The 23,410-nt window shown below is 43.3% G+C and overlaps 1 pseudogene; it reads left to right on the top strand.

Moving 5' to 3' along the window:
• Positions 1-7,103: 7,103 nt before the first annotated feature.
• Positions 7,104-9,297, top strand: LOC124108405 (palmitoyltransferase ZDHHC19-like; annotated as a pseudogene).
• Positions 9,298-23,410: the final 14,113 nt, after the last annotated feature.

Genomic DNA, 23,410 nt, shown 5'->3' with positions numbered 1-23,410 from the left:
TGGTGAGCAGTCCCACTTCTGCCTTTTTTTTTTTTTCTTTTTGGTTGTGTCCATATATTTAAACCTCAGGGGAAAGGAGAATATTCTTATTCCCACGGCATCTTTCTAGAACAAATTAAATATTGTTTTCTCTTGCTGCCTACCTCATGATCTCACTGCTCTCTGGCTGCATAATGGGAAAGAAACCATTTCAGTAATTGCCATATTATGAAGAGCTATAGGGAGTGTTACAGCTAGTTTATCATAGTACTTAATTTTAGTTTATAAGAAAAAAAAATGGTAATGGAAGAGAGTTCACAAATTCATTGTTCTTTGAGAGTAGCTCAGTCTTTGGCAATCTGCACCCCACTGTATAAAGAAAAACAGCCAAATATCCAGAGATATAGTCCAACTCCACATTTCTCATCCATGCACATCCAGAAGAAGGGGAACTATGAACATAAAACAAAACAGAAAATGCACAGAATGTTCCAGACCCCTGCATACTACTCAAATGTATACTTGGGGCTCAAAATATGCTTGTTAATTTGATCTTTAATACGATATGCAACCCAATCTTTTCAAATCTCCTCACCATTAAAGACTCCTGCTTTTCTGTACCTTTCAAGCCACTCTTCCTTTCCTTCAATTCTTTCCCAACCTTCTCAGGCCAATCCTGTAGCTACAAGATCTCATATGTCATTATTTAGCAGCTTCTGAATCCTCTTCCTTCCATGACATGCCTTTAATCTGTACGCGCACCATCATGAAATCCTTGTGATTCCTATGATTCATAACACCACACAAAATAAATGTATTTCTTCACCAATAGTTAAGAAAGACTTTATTTTATATATTCATTTCTTGTACAGTTAATTTTTTTTTCCATTACTGCACAGCAAGAAAGAGGAATCTGCCCGCTACGTTGGAAACCATCTCATAGCCAGTTTCACTCTCTGTCTACAATGGTACTGGGTGGCATTTTAAGAGTCTAGGGAGAAAACATCAGACTGAAAACTTGCTATTTCAGTGACTGTCAGCAAGAACAGTGTGTTCTGCCTGCCTGCCTGTCCTTGTTGGAGTTGTAAGTCTAGGTTACAGTCATCTGGGCCATAAGAAAATACCAGATAATGACTGAAGAAAACCTTTTAAAACTGTAATTCACACATCATACTCATCGTATCAAGGGCACCATTAAAGGGCTCCTTGCACAGGGTAGCAAGGTTCCAGGGCTTTTACTTGGTTGTTGTCATTGCTGAATTGTGTTGTTTTTAAAACCCTCTTAATTCTTTCCTAAATGAGTCAGCTTCTTTTGCTCTCCTAATGAAGTTTGCAGTTCATTGAAATCTAGCTCTGGGAACTATAAGAACAGTCTGGTACACATGTCCTTTACATACACAGGATAGCATCTGTCTGGAACAGCCTGCCATTTATCAATCAATTCATTCATTCAAACTTTTTTAAATTAATGGCCTACCATGCATTATACTGGGTATTGCAATATCTACCCTAAGCCAGGCAGACTTAAACTTCACACTACTCTGTAGACAATAAGCCCCTTCCCTGACCTATAGATGAAGAATTTTGAAGGTAATAAAAGGCTTAGCAAGGACCCCTTTCTGCTCCAAGGTTAGCTCTCTGTTCCCTCCTGCTGCATGGAAGAACCAGGTAGGGTAATTGTCACTGTTTGTACACACTGCCCACTTTCACTCTTTATTTTATAAACCCATGACCAGTTCCCATATGCTACTAGAATGTGCTAAGCCATTGTGACCACAATGCAGTCAAAGCCAAGAGACATGTCCCTAAATCAACTGGTTAATATTTTAATAGTATAAAATTGTGGGTTTTCTGGATTTTAAAAAAAAATGTATTAGAAGAAGACATGATGCTTTCCAGTTGAAAGGCTGTTAACGCCACAGGCAAAGACATAGGATTTAATATTGAAGATATTAAGATTTATGTATTTTTTAGAGTCAAAGTAATGAAAAATTCAGTCTAGCACAGTTGTTACCCAAGTCTTTCCTTAGATTGATACAAATCAATGCTACAGGTTACATATTCAAACCAGTTAATAGTAGACACCTCTGATGACAAAGCCAGAAAAAATTTTAGTTGAGTCTAGTGAACATTGGGTCACTCAAATGGAGGCCATTTACCCAGCAACTAGGAAAACAGGTTCTGCCAGTCCACTGGGTGAGGGTTTGCTCTTACCCAAGCTCCATATTAAGAAAATTACTCTGAAGACATAAGCCTATTTTGGAGGTGGGTCCTTTGGGGGGTAATTGTCACTCCAGTGGAGCCTCCATGAATTCTTGCCTTTATAAGAAGAAACACATGGAGATGACCTTTCTCTCCGACTGGTGAGGATGCAATGGAAGACCTCTCTTTGTGCACCAGGACAGGGGCCTTCACCTAGAATCTGACTATGCCTGGGGCACCCCAGGCTTCCATTTTCCGCCTCCAGAACTGTGAGACATGAATTTCTCTCATTTAAGCTGCCTCAGCTACAGTAATTTGTTACAACAGCCTGGACTAACATGGAAAGCAAACCCAAAATGTATCAGAATAACGCATTTCTCCCATAATGGATAAGTATTTTTTAATTCCTAGAATTTTTTTAAAATTTAAGTTCATAAATGTTTAATAACATCAAAACTGTAATGTTTATAATATTATCCTAAGGAATATACTTGCATTTTAAGTATTCATATGAGAATTTGGCCTTTTCGTGTGATGATTCAGACTTGCAATTCCAATTTAACATACATATAATTGAGTTATTGATTTAGAGTTGTGATTTTTTTAATATATAATGTCAGAAGACTTAAGAGATTTTAGTATTCCCATATCTGTGAATTTAATTTATTAGATTTATAATAGTTATTTAAGTACTTAGGAAGGGTTTTTTCATTAAAACGAAGAATCATAGTCTATAAAAAAGAAAATCAGGCAGATTTAAATCATAAATGAAAGCTAAAATGTTTTAGGCTTTTTTCTCAAGTTTGTAAAAAAGAAAAAAAAGCCAGGTATTAGTAAATGTCTCCTTGAAAATGTTAAAGTTTTCTGGATTTATAAGTAGAAAAATAAGATTTATACATTGAACTTAAAATCTTAAAAAAGAACTATATATTTTTATTCATAACATAAATCTCTGAGTAATCTTTTCTGCACATAAAACTTCCTTAAAGAATAATTATTAAAGCCATATTTAACAACATCCTTGGGAACTTAGGGAGTGAATGAAAAAAGAGAATTATGCTCACCAAGAAGAGGCAGGGGGAAAATAGGTGTTTTATGTGACCCAGAGTTAACCTAAGATAGTATGTTTTCACTTACTCTCTTTTATCTCCCAGTAAATGCAGGAGAAATGCTACAAGATAATGTCGATGAAGCAAAGATCAGAATTAATTAACAATTATTTATTATTGATTGCCTACTTCATGTTTTACATTATGTGGAAACACAAAAGCATGTGAGGTTTATAATCTAGTGAGGCAAGAAAGATGCACAAATCTGAAACAATTAGAGAGCAGAATGATTCAGTTCAATAAACATTTATTGAGACCCAACCTTGCAAGAGATCCAGTGATTGGCTCCAGGGATGGGGAGAGGGTGGGCTCAAAAACAAACAATAAGCTTTATAATTAAGTGCTAAATTGTGTGTTGCAGAAATCAAATCAGAAGCATTCAAAGAGAGACAACAAAATATATTGGAATAGCTGAGATTTATGGATGAAGCAAGAATTGATCTGCACTTTGAAGGATGGAAAGGACGTCAATATACAAAGTGGGGCAAGGCAGACATGGGGGTGGGGACTATGAAACCCTGTGTACAAAGGGAAAAACACAGAAACCAGCAATGTAAAGATGCTCCTCAGTGAGAGTGGAATTAGACTATGGTAACATTTCTACATTACACAAGATTAAAATAACATTAGTCACTAGTCTAAGTTACTAAAGCTACAACTACAAACAAGAATAATTACCATCAAACATTAAGAGAAAGTTGCATAAAATAAATCATCATTTGTGATAGAAAGGAGCCAATAGATACTATTTAAATTTGATTAATTATTTAAAAATGTATAAGAATTTATTACTAGACCTTTTAAAGTAAATATCAGGGGAAAGATAAAGTAAAAATAGCACATCTCTGTACATTTACTAAGGATGTAAAGGATGGGGGATCACAGAATGTTGCTTTTTGTCCAAAGTTTTTCTGCTTTATTTGAGTTGATAACACTTTGATCCAAATCTGAAAATTCCAAACCAATAAACTCAGTTATTAGGACCTATATGTTTGACCCAGAGGCAAATTTACTATAGAGTTATTAAAGCTTAAGTTTAGAAGTCCCTTACTTGTACTGTTCTTCTTCTGGGTGTATATGGTAGTCCCTCTTTATTTTAGATTTTGATATCCATAATTTCAGTTACCCATAGACAACTGAAGTCTAAAATTTTAAATGGAAAATTTCAGAAATAGATAATTGATAAGTTTTAAATTGAAAACCATTATGAATAATGTGATAAAATCTTAAACCATCTTGTTTCATCCTGACCAGGATATGAATCATCCCTTTGTCCAGTGTACCCACACTGTATATCCTACCTCTCTGTTACTTACTTAGTAATTATCAAATCAACTGCCACAATATCACTGTGCTTGTATTCACGTAACTCTGATTTTACTTAATAATGGCCCAACGGAAGATGGTGAAGCAACAGAAGAAATAGGGCATAAAACATGGAAGGATAAACAAACTCTAGTACTGTGTAACAATGCTGCAGGACATATAGGAAATAAAGATGGTATATAATAATAAGGTTCAGTACTATTCACAGTTTCAGACATCCACTGGGAATCTTAGAAAATATCTCCTGTAAGAAAGGAAGACTACTGTTTCTAATTTTGTATTTATAAACCTTCTATTCTTTTTCCCTAAAAAGGGACCCCAAGTGTTTTAGTCAGCTTTTTCTCCTCTGTGACTTAAAGACCTGACCAAAACAACTATAGAGGAGGTAAAGTTTATTTAAGGGCTCACAGTTTCAGAGGTCTCAGTCCATAGACAGCCAGCTCCATACCCCAGGGACTGAACATCATGGTGGAAGAGTGTGGCAAAGGGAAGCAGCTCACATGTTGATGAGAGAGAAAGTCCTCTGAAGGAGAGAGAGGAGGTTAAGAATGGTGTCCCAGGGGTGGGTGTGTCATGCACCTTTCATAGATTTCAGGTTTCCTTTCTTCTCAAGTCTCCCTCCTCCCATCCTGTCAATGTGGCCAAAAGGCAGGAAGGGAGCTACCCAGGGGGTACTCATTAACAAGTCCTTACTGAAAAGAAAAATTCCCTGGAGGCAGATAACCTTGGCAAAGGCTGGAAGAGGGGGAAGAGCTCTGGAGGTAGGTATTAGCGATGTATTTCCTTTTGAAAGAGCTCCCATCTTCCTGACCCAATCATTCATTACAAAAACTAACATCTTTTTGTCCTGATCTCACCATTTTTAATTATTTTTAATCAATTTAATTTCCTTGGCCAGGCATGGTGTGGCACAACCTGTAGTCCCAGTGGCTTGGGAGACTAAAGCAAAAGTGTCACAAGTTCAAAGCCTGCCTCAGCAATTTAGTGGACCCTGTCTCAAAATAAAAGGGCTGGGAATGTATCTCACTCTTCAGTGCCTTTGGGTTCAATCCCCAGTCCAAAAAAAAAGGAGGGGCAGTGCATATAGTCTTTGGACATTTGTGCAGTTGCTTCATCTCAGCACAGACTTCTCAGTCAGTGGTGGCAGTTCTAGAGTGAAATTGATGTCACGTGGGTCACAGGCTCCTGTAATCACTGTGAGAGAAGCCACGAGTATTCAGCCATTTTTAGCTCCAATTCCGATGGGAAAATGGTTTCTGCCATTCACCAAGTCTTATGGTGGGAAGAATCTGCTGAACACAGAGGGTCTGGGTACTCAGTGGCCAATAAAATGACACATGTCAGTATAAGAGTAACCCAGTTGTGTTTTCATAACATGCAGCTAAAGGGGAGGTAGTTGAGGGATAGGACAGGAACTTAATGCCACAAGTTATGTCTAGGTAGCATGATTTGTTGCCCCGAGGGTGACAAGTGGCACCCCAGCCAACAGGTCTAGCTTCAAGACAGAAAGAAGAAGGGCAGAGCTCTGCCAACTGCGTCATCTTTTACTGAAAATGCAAAAGCATTTTTAGAAAACCTCGACATAGACATTTGCACATATCTTTTAACCAGAATTGTGTCATAAAGCCCACCTGGAAATGAGGGAAACTGGGAAGATATTTAGTTGGTAGATTGCTCCATCCTTCCCCAAACTGGAATTTTGTTACAACAAAAAGGAAGAAGTGGAAATAGGATGAGCAATGAGCTCTGTCTGCTTCAAGTAGCACTGGGCCTGAAAGGGGCATAAGAATCACCAAACTTCTCCCCATGCCATCTCCCCAGAGAACCTGTATTAGCCTGCTTCCTGTTGCTCCAACAAAATACTCCAAAATGGGTAATGTGAAATGAGATGATGTTTATTTAGCTCAGAATCCACAATTTGGCAGCCTCTGCAGCTAACCTTTGAAGAGTGTCATCACAATATGTTGAATGTCATCATGGCGGGAGGACAGGCAAGGGTAGAGACTGCATGGCCAGAAAACTGGGGAGGGACAGGTCTTGTTCTTTTTATAACAACCCCCTCTCACTGGAACTAATGGGGGCCCATGAGAAGTCCATTACTCCCTTCCAAGGGCCTCATCCCCAGTGGCCGAATTACCTCCCACTAGGCCCCTCTTCTTGCAGGTTCTGCCACCTCAACACTGCCACACCAAGGACCAAACCTTCAGCCTATGAACCTTTGGGGGACAAACCACACCACATCATCACAAGCTCCAATAAAGCCAACATCATGAGAGCAGGATGTCTCAGTCCACAACACGTGTATGGGGTGGGGGTGGAAAGGTTGCTCTCAGAAGTCATTGGAAGCAGCCAGAGCCCCCATTCCGGAATCTCTGTGAATTCACTCTTGGTACTTCTTTCCCTCCCTGCCGTTGTCACAGCACTCTGGGTGGCAACCCAGAAGAAGTCACTGGTGGCTTCATTTCCCTGGGAAGAGGAGGCCTAGCCATGGAGTTCTCCAATGATTTGAAGTCTCCAACCCAACATCCAGTTGGATATGCTTGGTTCATACCCGTCTTCCTGCCACGTTCAACGTGGTGCTGCTGTTGAATGTCAGTGGCGTGTTTTTTGCCTTCCCGTGAGTCTCCATGCAAGCTGTGAAGTTGCTTACAAAGACATAGAAAGGAAATAATACAGAAGCAGGGAAGTGGACAGGGTCAGGAGCGGGGATAAGGATCTATAGTTAGAAGCACAGAGATCTTGAGTGCCTAATACATTTAGGGAACTGTGGGAGGCTGGTAATGCTGGTGACATTTGGTGGAGTCTCTGTGGTCTGTCTCTAGCCTGGATATTTAGATCAGTCCTTAAGGTCTGTGAATCTGACCTCAGGTGAGCCAGGCCTCATGGGGAGCTCTGGGTTTCCCCAGACTAGAACTGAGTTTGGCTCTGGTTTCAGATGTAGGTGGCTTGCCCTGAACGGGGAGTGGGGCTTTGCCCTGGTTACTGGCCTCCTCTTTCTGGTCACCTTCAGCAGCCTGGTGTCTCTGAACTTCTCTGACACCGGCATCTTCCATCAAGGTAAGCCTTGGACCCCTGGGAAAAGAAGGTGGCACCCGAAGGGCTGAGGCCTACAGGAGTGATTTCTAAAGTGCTGACCCCACCTATGGCTCAGGATCCCTTCTCCCCATGTCATCATCACTTAGGCCCTGGCACTTCATTTCACAAGCCCCTGACATGAAAAGAAACAGAATCCTGGAGGGTTTCCAGTGCTTTAGAAGGGAGGACTGAGCAGGCTGGCCAGAAAGGCCAGCAGGCTCTTCCAAACCAAGCAGTTCACTCTTCCTCCTTCCCATTTCACACAGAACTTCAAGCACTTATTGTTATTCCAAAGCAGGAAGCCCAGTGGGGAGCTCTTGTGGCTGGGAACTCCCTTCTCTTTGACTACCAGCCCATCTGAGTGGTCAGCTTGCTCAATAGAGACCAGGATTCCCCTGCCCACCTCAGCCCAAGCCTTCTTGTTGCCCAGTAATGCTATGGGGCTGCCCAAGCAGATGCATGATGGAGGGGCCTCCTGCCACTGCCCAAACCTCTTCCCATGCCAGGATCCTTGGAGCAGGATCCTGAGGTGACATGTGTCACATGGATGTATCAAAGGGCATTTCAGATGCCCTGGTGCCCACATTGATCCTTCCACTGCCCACCCAGGACCTTCCACTGTGAATATTGTAACATCTGTGTGGAGGTGAGTACTCCTCCTCCCTGTCCCCTCACCATCCTATCACTGGGCACCTGGTCAGGACCAGGAACCTCACAGCATAAGAGGGCCAGGGGTGGGTAAGAGACCATCTTCCCAGATTGCTTAAAGTAGCTCCCAGCCACTCTTGGTCACTTACATCTCTTATCACCTCTGTGTCTGCACCTGTGATGAGAGGCTGGTCTTTTGTGCACAGGTGCTGACATGCTAAGGGCATCACATTCCGCTGAGCCTGATAGAGTCAGGGGAAGGAAAGGCAGCATCTGTCCCATCACTTGGTTTGCTGATACTAGATCCCCAAACCCTTAGGCCAGCTGCTCTGTTCTGGGGATCCTTTCCTGTCTTCATCTGGGCGTCCAAGTTGGAGCATTTCCTGGGTTCTGAGTGCTCTCTCATGTGCACACCCTGCACGGATCTCCAAGTGCAGAAGCCTGGCTGGGCAAGGGTGTTCTTTACGTCCTTATCCAGAGTAAACAGAGGCCCAGAGTTATTGTGTATCCTGCTCAAGTGACACCAGGCAGGTCTAGTCTTCTGAAGACCTCACTCATGACCTGTGACCTGATGAGCCATGGAGTCCTAACTGTGTTCTAACAATGGAAATGCCAGGTTCTCCCTGAGATGGGAGTTCATGTGTACGGCCAAGAGCAGGCAGCCTATAGGATCGCTTTGGGGGAGGCCTGATCATTTGGAGGTGGTGGAGGCCAGGCTAGATAGAACCTCGAGGCCTGCCTCCTCTCCCCATAGGAGTCTGACCACCACTGTAGGTGGGTGAACAACTGCATGGGGCACAGTATCATCAGGCTGTTCCTGCTGCTGCTTGGGTCCCTTTGCCTGTACCTGGGTACCCTGCTGGTGACATGTGTCATCTTCCTTGTGTGTACCAGAGAAATGATCGTTCTCTTTGGACACAGCCATGGCATATCACACAGTCCCAAGGGTCCACACTAGGAACAGCAGCGGTTGTGGGAAGGTAGGAAGGGAGAGCCAAGCGGTGGGGTAACTGAGGGCAGAACTGATGTGGGCAATGCTAGGGGGGAAAGCCCCTTGGGAGGATCTGTCAAGGACATGTGGAAGGTGACCGGGCTCAGGGAGCTAGGTGAGGTAGGCTACACTGTAGAGTTGATAATCTAGCTGGGCCACAGAGAGGGGTAATGAAGGTAGAAATGGACAGGAGGACAGTGCAGTGGAGTGAGGTTTCCTGTTTGGTGTACTGGACTAACTACCCAGTGAAGGGAGGAAGAGTAGATGGGCCGGGCCTTATGGGGGCGAGGCAAGGGAGGACAGAGTCCCCAGGCTTGACTTAGCAGGCACTCAGCTTCATAATGGCTGTACTGGCCACCCGCACCCTGCTGCCACTCATCTTGGGGCTGCTGATCCAGGCTGTAGCGGTGAGCACCGTCAGGCACCCCTACAAGGGACAGGATGCAGAGGCATCTTGCACCTCTGCCACCCACCACTTTCTGTGCTTTCTCTGCTGCCCTTGGCCCTGATGGAGCCTCATTAGTCCTTCCACACCCACCTCTTCAGCTGCAGCTCAGATCTCTCCTCCCGCTGGAGCTCGCTGGTCCTGCTCCCTCCTGGGTGCATTGCTTCCAGAGCCTACTGTGCGTTAGGTGTGCTAGGCTGCGGGTTATTTGAGCGATGGGTAGAGAGGTGAGTAAGTGCATGGTGCACTTGTGTTGATGAGCAACCTGCAATCACAATAACACCAAAGACACCCAGGAACACTGTGAACAGGGTTGGTCCTGAGTGGTGCAGCCGAGTGAAAGGAGCTGAGAGTGTGGCGAGGCCGCACTCTCGGTCCTAGGTGTGATTGTAGAGAGGCAGAGGACAGGAGGGCATGGCTTGTGAGCGACACACCAGTGCTAAAAGGCACAGAATCCCAAAAGTAGGATGTTAAGGGAATGATGAGGATATGGCTCTAATTGAAGCCCAAGGTGGCATGGGCAGTGAAGTTGACCCCCTGGTAGTCAGGATTAAAAAGGTCCAGAAAGTCAAGAGTGGAATTCAGTTTAGATGCAGTAAAAAGCTGGGAGCAATGGTAGAATTTTTTTTAAAAAGTCTTTTCTTGAAGAATAGTTTACACACAGTAAAATTAACCTTTTTTCATCTATGGTTAAGGATTTTGACAAGTGGATACTGTCCTGCACTCTCCACCAGGATCAAGGTTAGACCAGAAAATCCTTTCATCTTCTGTTGTCAGTTTCTCTCCGTACGTCCTTCTGGTTTTTCTTTTTCCAGAATCATATATAAATGGAGTCTTTGCCTCATTCATTTAGTACAATGCATTTGAGATTCATCCACGTGTTGCTCCTATCAGTAGTTTATTTCTTCTTATTGTTGTGTAGTATGGTATGGATGCCCTACACATTATTTATACATTCACCAATGGAAGGATTGTTCATTTATCCAGTTTTTCCACAGTGTTTTTGTTGTTTTATTTGTACCAGAGATTGGACCCAAGGGTGCTTAACCACTGAGCTACATCCCCAGCCCCCCTGTCCCTTTTATTTTTTCTTTAAATTTTTGTTTTTCTTTTTGAGTCAGGGTCTCACTAAGTTAGTTAGGGCCTTACTAAGTTGCTAATGCTGGCTTTGAACTTGCAGTCCTCCAGCCTGGGCCTCCCAAGCAGCTGGGATTCAGCTGTGGGTCACTGTGCCCAGCTTGTTTTTCATTGTTATAAATAAAGCTGCTACAGCTGCGGTTGTGGCTCAGAGGTAGAGCACTCGCTAGCATGCGTGAGGCACTGGGTTCGATCCTCAGCACCACATAAAAATAAAATGAAGATATTGTGTCTACCTAAAACTAAAGTAAATAGATAAATATTTTTTTAAAAATAAAGCTGCTACAACTTTGGTGTATAGGAATGTGAACATAAGTTTTCATTTTTGTTAGATAAATTCTTAGGTGTGGCATTGCTGAGTCGATAGTAACCATGTGTGGAATTTTATAAGAAACTGCCAAATTTGTCTTCCAAAACCACTGTACCATTCCTAATTTCTACCAGCAATATATGAGAATTCCAGTTGCTCCACATCTTCACCAACATTTGACATTGTCGTTTGTTATTTTGTTTTGTCTTTTCATTGGACCTGTCTAATAAATGAATAGTGGCGTTTCATTTAAGCTCCATGTTGTGTTTTCCTAATGAGCAATGATGTCGAGCATACTTGCATGTCTTCTTGGCCATTGGAATGTCTTTGGTAAAATGTTTGCTCCAATCTTTTGCCCACTTAAAAAAAAATGGGTTGTTTCTTTACTGAGTGTTAAGAGTTCTCTCTACTAGATTCAGATCCGTGTTTTGCAAATCTTGTCTTGCAAACTGTGGCTTGTCACTTCATTTTCGTCACAGCATCTTTCAAAAAAGCAGAACTTCTTACTGCTGTTGTTTTTCCAGTACTGGGGATTGAAACAGGGGTGCTCTACTGTTGAGTGTTGTTGTTCATTCTACTTAGAAAATCATGTCCTCTGTGAAAAACAGTTTCATTACCTTCTTTCCAATCTGTGTGTCTTTATTTCTTTTTCTTTGAGCTTTGACTAGGAATGATAGGAGTGGTCATCTCTGCCATGGGATTCCTTTAGTATGACAATCACTTGACTAAAGGCTCTTTCAGGAAGACTGGTGGGCAGCATCAGTGGGGGAGGGGAAGCTGCAGACCCCAAGACAGCTGAACAGATACAGGAGCCTCTCTGCTCATCACCTCCCATCCTTTTAGTCACCACCCCTCCACTGCCATATGTGGTTCCCTCCCACCTGTGACTCCTGTGCTTGGCCCTTATCCATCAGCCCTGTGGTCTGCCTGTCTTCTCCTCTCTCCAGCTTCACTCCATCATTGAGTTTGCCTGGCAGCCTTTTCCCTTCCCCCATCCTGTGGTTCTTCCAGCCCCAGGTCAGGCCATAGGCCATTGCCCTTCCTCCTCTGCTCAGAATGAGGCCCTCCAAATCCAGGATCCCCAGTATCAAGGGCCCTAAGTGTGGCCTGCCCTCTGGCATTCACCAGACAGGCCTCCTTTCCATTACTGGCAGCACCCATGTCAGGCACTGATCCCATGCTCCAACTTTCATTCCCTCCCTACTCCATTCCCTTACTGCAACTCCTCCTGCAGTCACTTGCTTGGTGGCTGGTGGGAAGGACTCTGGAGCCAGACCATGTAAGTCCAAATCACAGCTCTACAACATACCAGCAGGAAGACCTTGGGTATGCTACTTAGCCACCTGGTCACTAAGTTTCCCTGTCTGTTAAAGAGGGAAGTGTGGTTGAATTTGCAAAAGATACATAGAACAGTGGTTGGTACCAGAAAGTGCTCTATGTGCTGCGGTTACTATTACTACCATTCCTTCCCGTGGTCATTTACCCGTTTGTGCCTCATCTTAAAAGTCAAGCAAGCCCCCCACCAACATCCCAGGCCTCCACTCCACCTGTTATACCATGAAAGCTCACTAGTTCCACTCTTTACTTCCTGGCCCACATCAGCCCAGCGCCAGCCCTTGGTGTCATGAGGATATTCTCATCAATGACCAAAGCCAGCAGACATTCTTCAGACTACTCTTTCTGGACTGGACACAGCCTTGGAAATTGGAAGTGGCTGAAACAGCCTATTGCTTGTCCTAGCATTTCACTCTCTTGGCTTCTCCTCTGCGTGTACCTGGGTGCTGTGGGCTGGGTTGCCTACTCTTTTCCCATGATACTCTCTCTCTGTTCTACCTGGCCACTCCCCATGGATCTCCGGGCCTTGTGCTGTTGCTGGCCTCATCACCCTGAAAGTAGACAGGCCGTGCTATTTACAGTGTGATTTCAGCGCCCCCCCCCCCATCCCCAGTGCAGTGACTGGACTTTATTTTTTTGCTAGTGGGAATTGAACCCAAGGACACTTTAACACTGAGCTATATCCCCGGTCCCTTCTAATTTTTATTTTGAAACAGGTTCTCATTAAGTTGCTGAGGCTGGTCTCAAACTTGCCATCCTCCCGCCTCAGTATCCCAAGTCGCTGAGATCTCAGGTGTACACCACCATGCCTACTTGACTAAGGCATTTTTGATTCTGAAATATTTCTAGCTGGGAGGTATATCTGAAGGGCAGAGTTTGTGCTTAGGATGTGCAAGGCCCCAGGTTCTTCAATCTGCAGAACACAAAGAAAAGGAATCTGAATAAATGAGTGAAACAACAAACAAAAAAACAAATTAAGATTTGGAAATAGAAGAAAAAAAAGAACAGAGAGAAGCCTGATTCCCTGATTCCCCCAGCATAAGGGGAGATAGCAGGAAATTGGGCAGATGTTGGGGCAAGAAGAAGATGCCACTTGGTTTTGGTCCTGTGAAGTGTGAGGACGTTTGAGACACAGAATTGGAGCCAGAGCCCCAGGAGTCGAGTCAGTGGGAGAGGCTGGTCTGGGTGCTTCAGAGCTGCTGGATTCTTTTTGTGTCTGATAGGGTTCCATTGGGGAGAGGAAGGTATTCAAATTTACTGCTCAGTTTTTAAAAATTTATTAATTATCATTTCTTTAAGGATTTTTCTATACCTTATGTACAATCAACATTTCTATATTTTGTAAACACCTAATCAAAATTTCTTTCTTCAAATTCAAAAATTCTGCAATTTTTAAAAATGCTCTGCTGTTATTTTTTTTTATGGTACCAGGGGTACTTTTTCACTAAAGCTGCATCCCCAGTCCTTGTTATATTTTGTTTTGAGATAGGGTCTCACTAAGTTACTGTGGGCCTTGCTAAGTTGCTGAGGCTGGCCTTGAACTTGCAATCCTCCAGGCTCAGCTTCCCAAGTCACTGTACCTGGGCGGATACTAGTTTATTAACTTGCTGTGAACACATTAAAAGAGGCAGAACCTCATAGAGCACAAAGATTCATGTTGCTTTTTGGACATGGTGGGATATTCCAAAGCTGTCCTGATGTGGAATCCTAGTTCCTTCTAGTGCAGAATAGTGCTGAATATCGAAGTGGGCCACGGGAGAGTTGGGGGTGGACAAGGGTGCTGCTGGGCCACTTCCCATTGTGACAGATTATTTGCTAGCTAAAGCTCATGAAGTGAAGTGAGTCTCAACCTGATTTGGGGAGACGGGGAGGCCAATGGATGGAGTTGGGGGAAGGAGAAAGTGGAATTCAGTGTCCATGGGAGGACACACTTCCTAGGAGCCTGGGAAGGCAGAATGCTCTGGGTCACTCTTGGGCTTCCCCAGCCTTGGAATCTTGCTGCAGGCCTGGGTTGAGCCCTGGCTTAGCTGACCAACTTAGGGAAGGTCCCTGGGAGATGGCCTTGCCCAGTCTGCTAGTTCTGAGCTCCTCTTCCCTTCCCCATCTCCCTCAAGGGCCAGTTCCTTCAGGAGGACAACCTCTTCGACCAGGGCTGTGCCAGGAACTGATACATCACCCTCTGTGTACCACTGGGGTGAGTTGGTGAACCAGAGGCTCAAGTGGTGGACCCTGGGGCTGGTGGGGTGAGGTGAAGCTGGGTCTTCTTCCCTGGTCCCTTACCCCAGCTCTGAGGCCCTCATACTCCCTGTTTCTTTCCTTTAGGGTTTTCTCCAGGGTCCTCTGGGAGCCTCTGGGAACTTCCCTCTTCTTGCTTTTCTTGGTTCTTGCCCCAAGAATTGAGGTAGAGGGGAACTGCAGCCTGCATGAGGCTCCTGGATGAGAGCCCTGGGCTCTGTGCTTTCCCAGCTGAGGGGTGAGGGTGATCAGGGAGACCAGGCCAAGGTGGGTAGTGACTCCTTGCATTTGGCCTGTCACTTCCCAGGTACATGTTGGAAGCTGTATGGCTCCAGAGGGAGGAGGGGACTGAGTGGGTTCCAATGGGGGCCCTGTAGTCACCCAGATACTCCCCAGCACACCATCCTACACACCTCCCTGGGCCCAACTTTCATACTATGGATTTTGACTCATGTGGGCAGGGCCCCCCCAGGGAGTGGCGAGGCTGCAGCCTTCCAGGAGGTGAGGAGTGAGTAGCAGGTGTGCATTGGGAGAGGGGTATCCATGGGTTGCACATGTGTAGGGGAAGCCCCTGAGGTGGGGTTGGCCCTGGAGCTGAAGCACTTGGAGCTTGAAAAGCAGGATTATGGACCTGGAAGGCACAGGGTCCAGGTCACAGGGCTTCAGCGCACACTCAGGTGTCCCTGGATAGACAAAGAGAAAAGATGGCACTGCTAACTAGCTGGTTGGCCTGGGGACAGTCCCGTACCTTCCTCAGTCATAAATAAGGAGGACTGAGACTAGTCTAGTAGTTTATAATGTTTTAAAGGAGATTCTTTTTTTTTTTAATTGGAAATTTTTACTCAGTCCCATGTGAAACAGATGGAGTGGAGCATTAGGAGTGCAGTGGGCTGGGTAACCCACAGTGCCCCCCAAGGGCCCTTGCAATGACTTGTGGTGCCAGCCCTCTCCTTTGTCCTGTCTCCAGGGGCCCAGGGACTTGACTGTGAGCTTTGGGGTGAAGTTCAGAGAGAGCCTCATGTACTGACTGTGTTTATCTTCCCATCAGCCCAGTGCTGCAGCAGGAGGCCCATCCCACCCAGTGATGCCAGGATGTGAGCCCCACATCCTCTCGGGCCTGAGCCTTCACTCACACCCCTGTTCGGAGTGCCATGACCACCAAGGTTGTTTAATCCTTATAAATATTTTTTGTTGGTTTTTATGGCTGCCCTGCCTGTCTGTTCCAGGTTCAGATAATGTGTTTCCTGGGGATGTCGGGGAGGCTCTGAGGGCTGGGACCAATGCCTCCAGGAAGGGAAGAGCATTTCTCTCTGCAGACCCAAGCTCAGGAACCAACACTGTCTGGCTCTTTGACCTTGGGCAAGGCACTTAGCATTTCTCTCATACTTAAAACATGGCAATAGTAATAGTCACAGCAACTGACCTGACCAGCTTCCTGGCAAGGGCTGGAAATGAGAGGAGAGAAAACTGACCAACCTGGATAATACCAAGTGCCTCTCAAACTATTCCACAAAATAGAATTAGTTCTAATTGTGTGTGCACATTTGTGTATTCTTTAGGATTGTGTGTGTGTGTGTGTGTGTGTGTGTGTGAGAGAGAGAGAGAGAGAGAGAGAGAGAGAGAGAGAGAGAGAGAGAGAGAGATTGTATGTGGTACTGGGAATCAAATCAAACAATCAAACACAGGGCCTAATGCATGGTAGGCAAGCACTCTGCCACTTAGCTACATCCCTAGCCCATTTTTAGTTTCAGACATGGTCTCACTAAATTGACCAGGCTGGCCTGGTCACTGCCATAATTGGCTTAGGATTTACTATATGTAAGATTTTTGCCATTTGCTAATAGATAGTTTTTCTTCTTTCTTTCTCAACTGGATATTTTAATTTTTTTCTTGCCTAAATTCTGTGACTATAACTTTTAATAAATATAATGTTAGATTTTTCATAAATGCCCTTCATCAGGTTGAGGAAGTTTCCTTTTATCTTTGGTGTGTGTATGTGTGTGTGTGTGTGTGTGTGTGAGTGTGAGTGTGTGTGTGTATCTTTTTTTTTATTTATGGAAGATTTTGTCAAATGCTTTTTCTGCATCAAATGATCATGTTGACTTTTTCCTTCACTATTAATGTGGTGTACTACATAATTGACATTATTCCAAGTTTTAGTGTTTAATAATTAATAACATGACTGACCAGGTCCAAGATTGTGGGAGACCTACCTTACACGTGACTGAGTCACACTCCCTGGCTGGGTGCTGAAGCACTCAGTCACAGAAATGTGGCAGAGCTTTCCCCACCCTTCTTGGGTTCAAGGGTCGGTGTCTCTTGCATGGGTGTGTCTTGCTACAGCCCCATGGGTGGAGCTACGCTCACCTGTTCCTTTGTAATATAACCCCTTGCCCTGTTTAGGATAGAATCTTCCATGGAAGTGCCTTGTGTGTGTCCCCTTCTGTTACTGTGCCCTTGGATGTGGCCTACCCAGATGTCAGTCAACCTGCTGACAGTGGACATCATGAAGATAGACTCAGCCCCCCGAAACCTAACCCCTTGTTTCATTTGCATAGCTTCTCCTCAATAAAAGGGGTCAGCGCTTGCTCTCACTCTCTCTCTCTTCCTGTGGACCCTTAAGGTCAGAGGAGCCTCACAGCGACCCCAAAGAAAAAGGTATTTGTGTCTCATGTGTGGTTATTTTGTGCAGCCCAGTTAGCCCAGTTTACCTGGAGTGACCCCTGAGCCTTTTAGTCATGAACAGAAACACGGCACAAGAAATGAAGATACTATGTTCAAGAAACTAGGGGAAAAAATCACTCTATAAACTAACTACATAGTATGTGATTAGAATGCACATTATAATATAAAATCTTTCTACACATAATAGTTTGCTGCAAGAAACCATTCTTAGCTTAGGAAATAGTGTTCCAGATTTCAATGTAAACTACTAGCAAGCTTCAACTCTTTTTTGTGGCAATTTCTTATTTCTTTTTTCAAACTCTTCCACCCCAAGCTGAGTTATGAGGTCTGGAGTGTTTTTCTCCAGTCACGGGAGAAATATTGAAAATTCTGCAATGATCTGATGAGACATGGGCTGACACGTATTTTGCATTCATTGCAGTAGCAGGTGTCCTCCCAGTTGAGATCCTGCATGATGTTGGAGTTAGTCTTGGCCATCTTTCCAGTTCCCAGTTTGGTGATAATGTCTCAGACTATCAACTACACAACATTTTTTTTCTTTTGGAGGGAGTGGGGAGGCAGGTGTACTGGAGATTTAACCCAGGGATGCTTTACCACTGAGTTTCATCACCAGTCCTTTTTATTTTTAATTGAGTCAGGGTCTCATTAAGTTGCAGAAGACATGACTAAGTTGCTGAGACTGGCCTCAAACTTGCATTCCTCCTGTCTCAGCCTCCAGAGTTGCTGGAATTATAGGCATGCACACTCCTTTTTGTTGGCACTGGGGATTAAATTCAGGGGCACTTCACCTCTGAGCCACATCCTCAGCCCTGTTTTGTATTTTATTTAGAGATAGGGTCTCCCACTGAGTTGCTTAGCATCTCACTTTTGCTGAGGCTGGCTTTCAATTTGTAATCCTCTTGCCTTAGCTTCCCAATGAGTCCTCCCAAGATGCTGATATTACACACGTGCTCTCCCACACCTGGCTGCACTCCATTTTTATATGTTGAATCATTCTTGCATTCCTGGGATTAATCCCAGTGGCAATAATATATAATCTTTTTAATATGATGCTGATTTTGCATAGTTAGTTTTTTTCCAGGCTATTTGCATCTATAGTCATAAAGGGTATTAGTTTTTCCCTGTGATATCTTTGTGTTGCTTTGGTTTCAGGGTAATATTGGTCCTATAAAATGAGTTGGGATTTGTTCCTTCCTCTTCTACTTCTTGGTAGAGTCTAAAAAGGAGTGGTATCTATTCTTTAAAGGTTTGGTTGAATTTACCAGTGAACGCATAGTCTTCTTTAAAAGAGCCAACTAAGTTGTCAATCTTGATGATTTTTCCCTTTTCAATTTTTAGCTTTTTTAGACTACATTCTTATTAGTTGTTGGCATTTAAGTAATTTAAATGGAATTCTAGTTTCAGTTCTATTGACATCATGAAATCCAGCCTCTTGCAAGAATTTTAATTTCATTTTGTAATAAGTTGTCCTTGTAAAAATGTTTTATGTTACAGCTGAGATTGACCGGAAAGTAAGATATTTGTGTGTTGTTTTGCTTTGCTTTTGTTATTAAATATTTTTATTTGTTTTAATGCTTTTTAAAAATACATCCTAGAAAGCACCCACTCTCTACTTCAAGGCACACAGTCTGAGTTATGTAACTAAATATTTTTTACTCAAAATAAAAATCCATAAGCAACATCAACTCTGTTAGATTGTTAAAGAAGGACATAATCAAAGAAGACTAATGAAGCTGGGCATGGTGGTGCATACCTGTAATCCCAGCGGCTGGGGAGGCTGAGACAGGAGCATCATGAGTTCAAACTGAGCCTCAGCAAAAGCAAGGTGGTAAGCAACTCAGTGAGACCCTGCTTCTAAATAAAATACAAAATAGGGCTGGGTATGTGGCTCAGCGGCTGAGTGCCCCTTAATTCAATCCCTCATATCCCCCCCCAAAAAGACTAGTGATTTGCAAAACATTCCCTTGACATAATTAAATTGAAGTTAGGAATGTCTGGATGCAGAGGGACCAGTTGTGCTAATTGACAGGTGAGCTATGAAGGTTTGGACAGGTGATAATGGAAAGGGTGGAGAAAATGGAAATAGATACGAAAGACATTTTAAAATCGAACAAATCAGGCCTGGTTATAAGCTGAAGAACACAACCAATGATGGTCAGTTATGATACTTCCAAATTACATGTGGGGAAGAACCTTTTTTTTACTCTTCATTTGGTCATTTCTCATAGGCTTCCACTGAAAATTTGACCTGTAAAACCAATTTGGAGGAATGTATCCTGCCAGCCCTCTGTAACTATCCAAATATTTATGGGTAGAATCCTACCAATGAGCTTTAAAATAGTTAACTTTCTTTTACTAACAAAATCATAAATTTTAAAATAGTTAACTTTCTTTTACTAACAAATCATGAATTTTCTAGCCCTGGATATGTATTTGTATTCTTGTACTTAGTCTTAGGAGCATGTGCTATGAGACAGTCTAATAAATGGATTCAATTAAAGCGCCAACAGTCTTTTGGACCAAGGGAGTTCTTCCTTAGAGACAATCTATATCATGGACCATACTCCTTCCATGGCAAAGAAATAATCTACATTCTGTAGGAGAAGGCACATAAAAAAAATTGCTCTATGATTGTAAGGCTACTTGGCAAAAAACAAACACCTAGCTAAAGAATTTTGGGAAGGACATCCAAATATTTCTTATTACTCTTGTGAGCTGGAATTTCTTAATACGATCTCTACGGGGTTGTGCATGTATAACATAGGGATTCTGTATACGTAAATTGTTGGTCTATGAATTTCTCTGTGGAAATAAGAAATTTAACATCATGTCTGTAGGCAATCAAGCCAGCACAACTGACCTGGAAAGTGAAGTCAGTTAATGATGCACTTGGGTTGTTTCCTGATTGATTGATTTGACTGTGATGCATTTGGATGGATTAATAGCCAGGCTTGAAACTTAGTAGGAATTGTTTTCCTTCATCCTCCATTTCCTAGTTTGGACTGCTTTATGGTTTGCTTGTTTATTCTCTTAAAAATGCAGCCTAATGTCCTCCTCTTTTGTTTAAACAAAATAGCTTTTTTTAAATTTCACATGTAAGTACTAAAATTGCAAATCATAATACCTACTGGGTGCCGAAAGTGATTTGAGAAGTGAAAATACAGAGCTAAAAATGTATACTGCCCTCCTGCAACAGACCCCAAACTCAGGAGTAAATTAGGCCATGACCCTATGAGTGCAATGACAGAGACACAGCAGTTCACTTGTTCAATTATTTCCCAGTATATAAAAAGAAGTGGGCGAGACCTTCAATGCATCATAAATTTTACTGCCTTCTGGATCACAACCTTCCTGGCATTTTCTTCCACCTCCATCTATTATTTGTCCTCACATTCTTTATGTCTTAAGCCCTCCCCCAACCCACACACACACTGGTTCCTTGCCATTGTCAGCATTATAAACACTGAAGTAGTACCCCTTGGTGGTGGGGGGTGGGGTGGGAGGGTATATATTTTCCTCTTTCACAACTCAAACTTCGAGAAAATGGTCCAATCCCTGTCTCCTCAGCCTTACCATCCACCCCCTCCTCACCCACTGTACCTGTTACTTCTCTCCAGAAATTGCTCTTGCCAAGATTGCTACAGATCTCCTTAGGCTAAATCCAATGGCCTTTATTTCTGGTATCTTTAGCTGCTTTTCATACTACTGAACTTTCCCATTACCCTTCATTTCCTTGCAAAAACAAAAAAGCATACCAAAATGGGAAAGCGATTGTTTTTCACTCTTCTTATCTACCTATTTCTTCTCAATATCTTTTGCAGGCTCATTCTTTTAAAGAGTGGTTTTGTATGATCCTGAGTTTTGTTTTTCAGTTCTTTTTTCTTCTTCTGGTACATGCCCTCCAGTGATCTCATCCTCTCCTATAGATTCGATCACCAGCTATACATGAATGACTGCCATCTCCAGCTCTCTTCTAAGTTTCAGAATCATAGATCCAATTGGCATCCCCAGAAGCCCTCCAAACTCAGTGCATCCAAAGACAACTATCTTCTCTCTGCCCCATATGTTCCCTGACATGAGCTTACCTTCTTATTGAATAATGTCTCTGTCCACCCAGCTTTGCTACTCTGAAGGACATTGGTGCCAGGATAGGCAAAGCATTTTAATATCTTAAGAGTTCATTCTTCATGTTGAAAATTACATAATCCTTGCAAAATAGAGTCACATTTTGCTCCCTCCCCTCCCAAGAAAACAGAGTTGAACTTCATTATTTATTGTGTGCTGATCTAATCAGTCCAGATTCATTCTTTTCACTCTATTGGTTGTGTAACTTTGAAAGTTGATGATGTTAGAAAAATAATTGTCTCATTAACTACTTTGAAAGATATGTGACAAATCTACATGATGTAGAAAATATTAAACTAAATAGTTTAAGAGAGACCATTCAGTCTTAACACTTCGCTAAAGTACAACTAGCAAATCTAAATCAGTGTCTTCTAGGAATAAGAAGGATTCAATGGACCCCTGTTCAAAACCTTCAAATTATCCTAGAAGAAAATATTTGCATGTAATAACATATACATTATGTTATAAAGTAGATTTATACCTAATTTCTGATCTCCCTATATATTAAGAAATTGAGATTGAGTAACAAATATTGCAGTGGTCAATCAGGCAAACACAGGGCAAAGGGTGAAACAACTATTCAGCTCCTTGCTTTCTGAGAGTCTCTTCACTTGTGAAAGAGGTAATGATACAGTCTTAGGCTTCTATAACAACAACAACAATGAAAAAAATACTTAAATTGGGTAAATTGTAAATAATCAACATTTATTGCTTACAATTCTGGAAGTCCAAGATCAAGATGTCAGCAGATGGCTGATAGATGATGACTTCTAGGTATCTTCACAGAATGTGAAAATACTACCTCAGACCTCATCTATAAGGGCACTAATTCTACTGAGAAAGGCAAAGCCCCCACAACCTTATCACCTGCCAAAATCCCCACCTTTTAATACTACTGTGTAGGAGATTAGGTTTCAACATGTGAATGGGGGGGCGGGGAAATGACACATTTATGCCATTGTATACATTTACTTTACAAGCATACTGTGGAGATTCAGTGAGATTATGTGTGCAAAACATATATTGGGTGCTCAAATTTTCAATAAAAATGTTATTTTAAAGTTTTTCCTCATTCTTCTTCTTCCTTTCCCTTCATTAAGGCAATTTAAGCTTTTTGGTCTAAAATGAAAAATACCTAGAAAAACCCAACATAGGCAGATGGCACTGCTGCAGATGCCACTGCTGCCTGGCCCAGAGGTCTTTTCTCTAAGCACGGCTGCCACTACCTCTGACGCTACCTCTAGATCCCTGCCGCTGATGCCAGGAGGTCTCTTCCACCATCAGCTGCCGCCTATACGGCTACCGCCACCCCTGCTGCCTCTGATACTGCTGCCGCCACCCGGAGGTGGCCTGGAGGTCTTATTTCTGGGTGCTGCTGCCTATGCAGCTGCACCCACCCACTGTTGCCACCGATGACACAGCTGCCCCCCAAGCAACTGATGCCGACACTGCTGCTGCTCCCCGGAGATCACCTAGTGACCCCACCACTGAAGCCGCCACTGACACTGTTTCACCACTGTTGCTGCTGACCCGCCACTTGCTGACACCAACCACAGCCACTACCACTGCTACTACCACCCAGAGATCTGCTGCAGGGGAGACTCCAGGTTTGGTTACACGTGGCCGCACTCATTTTGGGATACTGGCCAGGGCCTGGGGCCCGGGTGCCAGCAGGTTTACTACCACAAGAGCATCTGTCTGGGGACTACATCAGGAACCTTCAGGTCCAGTGTGGGAGTGCCTGAAGGTTTGGAGGCATCTGGGGTCTTCCTGCTGGGAGTGCTGGTGGCCCTTGTCTTGCTGCTGCA

This window comes from Marmota monax, unplaced genomic scaffold (genome assembly GCF_021218885.2).
Source record: "Marmota monax isolate L192 unplaced genomic scaffold, Marmota_monax_Labrador192_F-V1.1 WCK01_AAM20220418_F8-fsc00074, whole genome shotgun sequence".
Classification (NCBI taxonomy): Eukaryota; Metazoa; Chordata; class Mammalia; order Rodentia; family Sciuridae; genus Marmota; species Marmota monax.
Note: the sequence above shows the minus strand (reverse complement) of the source record. Positions and strands in the feature narration are given on the sequence as shown.